Source organism: Belonocnema kinseyi, chromosome 6 (assembly GCF_010883055.1).
Source record: "Belonocnema kinseyi isolate 2016_QV_RU_SX_M_011 chromosome 6, B_treatae_v1, whole genome shotgun sequence".
NCBI classification, from domain to species: domain Eukaryota; kingdom Metazoa; phylum Arthropoda; class Insecta; order Hymenoptera; family Cynipidae; genus Belonocnema; species Belonocnema kinseyi.
The window spans coordinates 54,415,615-54,421,892 of record NC_046662.1 but is presented as its reverse complement, the minus strand read 5'-3'; positions in this window follow the sequence as shown (position 1 = coordinate 54,421,892).

Genomic DNA, 6,278 nt, shown 5'->3' with positions numbered 1-6,278 from the left:
GGGGGGTGGGGGTGGAGGGTAGTCCGTTTAGCGTGCAATCGACTCGGGATACTTATAAGATACTAGCATGATTTTTTCAGATTTTTTGGTCCAAAAATAAATTAGGCAAAAAACCGGCCATACTGACCCTCCCCCTTTGAAGCAAATTTTCACTTTTCGCGATTTTCTGCTTTTTCATCGCCGTATGACGGGTTGAAATTTTTGTAAAAAAAATCAAAACATGGTTTTCGATGTATTTTTTCCCGTAGAATTCGATTATGGAGTCAAAAAAATAAAAATTTTCTTTATTTTTTTTTTATCTAAAAAAAACCATGAAAAAAACCGTAAAAAATGAGGTTTTTCGAGCAAAACCCCATAAAAAAGTAGCTGGACCCTACTTTTTTTATTGCAAATTCGGATTCAGCGTCGAAAAATATATAAGAATATATAGGTCTGGTCAATTGCACAGACACTTTTGTTTTTTTTGTGGTCCTATGTAATTCTTGAATTATAAAATTATGAAGAGGATAAAATACGTGTAATTTGAAAGATTTTAAACCATTTTTAATTTTTTTTAATTTTCTGAAAAATGGATCTCAAATAATTCAAGGCGCCTTTTTCAGTGTTGATAATTTTTTTTGTTATTTCATGTGAGGAATATTGCGAGTCAGTTTAGAAGATGTTTAGAAATTTAAAAGGTTTTGAAGAGATTACAAATATTTTTGAACTTTGAAATATTTTCAAAATCTTAGCAAACATTTATCCGGAAAACATAAAAAGACAACAGCTTTTCAACTAAGACATTTCCAGAAATTTCTTTGACAATAAAACTTTCGAAGTTTTTTAAATTTTGAAGATGTATAATTGAAAACTTGACTTTTGATTTTCAAAACTTCAAAAACTGATGTTAATGCTTTCATTTAGAAATTTATTTAGTTATGAAGATTAACAAATAAAAACTGGACCTTTGATCAAAATAATTTCCAAAAATAATTTTGATGCTTTACATTTGAAATTTGTTCCATTTCAAAGATTTGAAATTAAGAACTTAAATTTTAATTTTAAAAAATCATCCAAATTTAAGAAATTTTATTTTACCTTCTTATCAGAGCAGGTATTAAAATTGTGTGAAATTTGACCCTCCCCTCCCCCCAATTTTTGTTAAATTTCCATCCTTTGAGATGCCCTCAATCCAAAAAATAGGTTTTTACGAATACGTCTGTCTGTTGGTCTGTCTGTATATCTGTATGTCTGTCTGTGAGCACAATAACTTTAGAAAAAATTAATGTATTAGATTAGCCTTTGGTCTACTCTTTTTAGTATTCCAACCTGAAGGTCAAATTCGTTAGCCAGTCATTTTAAATTGAAATTCAAAAAGTTATCGCAATTTTTATGCTTTCGAGATCATTGTTTTTGAAAATTTACAAAAAAATTCTCTGTGTACGGATATTCATAGTGCTGAAAATCACGAAAAATTTATCTTCAAGACTTTTTTCACAAAACCAAAAATTAGCAAACCTTTAAATTTGATAAAATTCTTAAAAACCCACGAAAATGAACACTCGAAGCCAAAAAATGCACAATATGAAAGAAATTCTGAAAAAGAAAAATATTGCTTTGTGAATACCCTACAAGATTATCCTAAACAAATTTTTAATTTCCCTGCAAAATTGAACATTCCAATTTTGACAGTATAAAAAGCAATAGAAAATCAAAAATTAAACTTTACATCAAATTATCCAAAAAAAAAGGGAAAAACGAATAGACCAAAATTATACATTTGAAAAGGATCTACAGATGCTTAGTTTTCATTTTAACAATGAAAAACATCATTTACAGTAAAAAAAAATCTGCCCGCTACGTGTGCACATGCTCGGCACAACTTTTGTCATTTAATTTCTTTTTCGACTTGCGTCTGGGGTTTTAAAAAAAATTTTATTTAAATTTGTTATCCTATTTTTTACAAATAAAAGAAAAAGAGAACTATCAAATAATTCTTCATGACAAATTTATTTATTTTTACGTCCTCATCAGAGAATTCGTCTGCCTGTCGGTCTGTCTTTATATCTATCTTTATGTATGTATGACTATCTTATGTATTTCTGTATGTTTATATATAAGTGTGTCTGTCTGTGAACACGGTAACTTTTTTAAAATTAACCTATTGGAGTAGCCTTTGGTATACTATTTTAGTGCTTCACACTAAAGGACAAGTTCATTAGCCAGTCATTTTGAATAAAAATGCGAAAAGTGGCTTTTTTATCAAAGAAAAAGTTAGCAGAGTAATAAAATTTACATTTCACAAAATACATGAAAATGAACATTTGAAGCAAAAATAACGCACGATTTGAAAAAAGTCAACAAAAGAAAAATGTCCCTTTTTGAATGCCCTACAAGATTATCATGCACAATTTGGAATTTTCTTGGAAAATTAAAAATTCAAATTTAAACAGCACAAAAAAATTTTGGAATATCAAAAATTACATTTTTTCTTTTCAAAATCTTACAGTATTCCAAGGATTCTCAGTTATACAGTTTTTTAAAGAATGCGTGTTTTTTGAAAGAGAAAATGAAACTACGCTTGAACAAGAGAGAATTCACAATTACCAGATTACTGCTGTTGACGCTTTTAGCTTTAGTTTCAAAAATTCTGTGCACAAGTTTGGGAGATATAAAAAGACAGAGTGCGTAGCGCGAGTTCAAATGGAAGAGGATCATTAAAGTTTACTAAGTTTATTAGAATTAAAAACTGATCAATAGTAATAATGTTGTACAGTAAAAACTTACGTCTAACTTGCTACGCTTGAAAGGGTCCGAGGCGAATTTTCCTATAAACCACCGAATTCAACCTTTACTTCTTTTTTCACGAACGTATAGCACAGCGGACTTTATTCGAAATAGACACTTTTTACAGCGACAGAAAGTCTCAGACGAAGACACTTTATTACAAGACTCGAATACGCGTTAACTACAGTATACTCTACGACACTTCTCTTTTTCGGAGCTGTAGGGGAAGCGAGCAGGAAGTGTCAGATAACCCTCTCTCCTGCGTCAAGCCGCCTTCGGCGCAATAGGCGTAGCCGGGCGCGTGTGCGCGTGCGTGAGATGAGGCAAGGAGTGAGGGCAAGCGAAAAAAGAAGAAAGCGCAAGACGAGAAATGTCGTAGCAAGAAGTGTCGTAGTTTCCATAAATCTAGTCAGACGCTTTTGATTACTGCCTTGTCTGACTAGATACATGTTCTTCCACTAAGTGGGTTATACAGTAGACAGGCCTACAAAAAAAATTTTTTTCGTAGTCTTGGATGTCAATATGATATTCCTATGTATTTTTTTACGTTAAAACAGAATATGCAACCCGTTTAACCCCTACCTCAAAGAAGCCAATAAACTACTAAAACTGCAAAAATTATTTATCCTTCACCATTTTCATGTTATTACGAATATAATATCAAATTTCAGTAGATGCGAACCCAGAAAACTTTCCTTCTCGAAACTATTTCACTTAAATTTCAATTACGAATGTTCAGGTTTTTGCGACTTTAGTTACAAGTTATGTAACAGAAATTATGAGAGTAATAAAAAAGTGTGAATTTAATTTATAGAAAATAAGTTTAGTTAACAAAATTTAAGTTATAAGAAAGAAAGTTTTTTGGTTTCACGTGTGTTCAGACTTTTTAGATTTGTTAAATGTTAAATAACAGAAATTCTGTGATGAATCGGAACACGTAACTTTTTTGTTTGTTAAAGATATTATCAGATGTTAGCCTTGCTAAAAAATTTCTAGTTGCTGGGTAGCACGACTTTTCTGTTTTTTTTTATTTGGATATAATTTATGCAATAGAAATTATGAGAATTCAGGTAACGGAAATTCTGCGCGGAACAGAAAAAAGTTACTCTTTTGTTAGTAAAGGTGTTATCTGATCTTTGGCTTGCTTACAGATTTTTAAGAATACTAGTTTTCTGGGTTTCACGAATGATCATATTTTTGTTAATTTTGTTACAAGTTATGTAACCGAAATTCTGAAATATAGGCTTTTTTTATTGTCGAGAAGAAAACAATATCTTAACGTTTGAAACGCCTACAAGTGATCGCTAAAGCTCGATTTTTATTTGTTGATTTGGCTCAACTTTAAAGCTTAATTATGACCAAAATAAGATAACAACACTGTATATAACAAATAAATATTCGCACTTGCTCAAGGATATTAAAAACAACCATGACTTTTTTATCTAATTAAATATAATACATTTTTCATTAAAAAGGTAAAAATTAGTAAAGTTATGGTTACTCAAGGTAGAAAAGCTTATTTTTTGTATGTAAAAACTTTGAAATATACAAAACTTATTTACCGAGAAATTTTTTTTTCTGATACAATTTTTCTCTTATCGCTTCTTGCTTAATCTAAAAAATGATTGGATTAGATGGGCTAAAAGCTTGTTTTCTTGAGAAAAAGATTTTCTAAATTTTAGTTACATCCAATTTTCTAAGTAAATAAATAAATTAAGGTCAAGTATCATCATTCCCTGTAAATTTTTTTAAAATTATATTTAATGATTTCAGGTATTGGAGGAATAATGTTTATAAATTGAATGCGGCAAAGCCGTCGATAATTTTTCTCCCAAGAAATTGAACTTCTAGGTATTTACTAAAATCGTATCATTTCAAGGATAAGAACAATAAATAAACACGATTAGAATTAAGTAATCAACAAATGCTTTCTTTCTTCTTGGAAAGTTGACTAAAAGTTCAAAGCAGCAGCTTCAACTTCGAGAATAAACTTTTCCTGCAAACAGACAATTTAAAATATTAGAGATCAGTTTTTTTCTGGAATATACACATCTATTCGTGGCTTGAAACTCGATAACCAGTTTTTTTTTTTAATTCGATATTCTTGATGCAAACTTTCTTAAAATTTCATCAATTTTATACATTGAAAAAAAATTGTTCTTGAATCAAGAAATTATTACTTGATTCAAGTCAATCGCAGGTACGAATGGGGACGATAGAATATTTAGAAAAATTTAGAATAGAATTTTTAGTTATTTCAAAAAAGGCTCGATACTTTTTTTCCTTATATATTTAAAAATGATTAAAAATATCTAAAAGTAATGAACAATAAATAAAAAATCGCCGTAAAATGCGCAGTTTTTAATTTATCCAACTCTTTTATTGTATATAACACTCTCTTACTAAATTTTTAATGCCAAAAAACATTCCTTAAACAATAATTTCAAATATTTGAATATCCGCTCAAACACTAACTAGAGCATATAAAAAATAAATAACTTTTAAGTTCGAAAACGCTTTAATAACATTAGTGACAAATATATACTTTTTGATTTATTTAATTCTTTTATAATACTTTTTAACTCAGTTTTTAATTTAAAATAACAATTCCTGAAAAAATGTTTAAAAATGTAGATAAAATTGATCACTAGTTTAAATATTACCTATTTAAAAAAAAATGCTTGATTTTTTATTTTCATTTTAAATATAAAATACTTCGAAAGCAGAAGAAACAAGAATTCTGCAAAAAAACCTTTAGTGCAAGAACTTGCAGGTAAAAAAACGATCTCATGGTGGTCAGCTGAAAAATATTTGTTTGCTTCCTTCTTTCATTCTCAATTATTTTATTTAAAAAATTTTTAAGTGTCAATTTTGGAATTGTTCCTTTATAAAATGAAATGCATTCTTAATAAAATTTTAAAAAATGTTATTGAATTCTTTTTCCGTAAATATTTTGCTTTAAAAACGCATACAATTTTCTTAAATTATCAAGAAAATGTAATAATTATATGCAATTTTCTATGATCACTGAATTCACTGACTGAAAAACCTAATTCTGTTAATTATATTTTTTTAAAAACCTAAATATCTGCTTAATTATTTAAAATAGCAATATTATATGCACGCTGCAGTTCGCAGGAAGCATTGAATTGCCAATAAATATTATAAAAATATAAAACAAGATATTAACTATTTCAGATAGCAAGTAAGAATATAAAATTGAAAATTATTTTCAAAATTCCTGCCTACAGTCTGTCAAGTTAAAGCGTGGGTAACTTTTTTGGTAAAATATTTTATTTAAACGCATGTTTCTACATGGAATTACATTTGTCAAGGTGTCGAGCAAAATGTTTTTCTGTTAGAATTTTGTCCAATCACCGCCGGAGTCGATGATGGCCTGGCACCTCGCTTCAGGTGACTGTGAGGGCCAATCCAACGTTACGACTCCAGCCTCCTCCTTCCAAGCCCTACACAGCTTGCTGCGGTGTTTGGGATCATTATCCTCTTGCAGT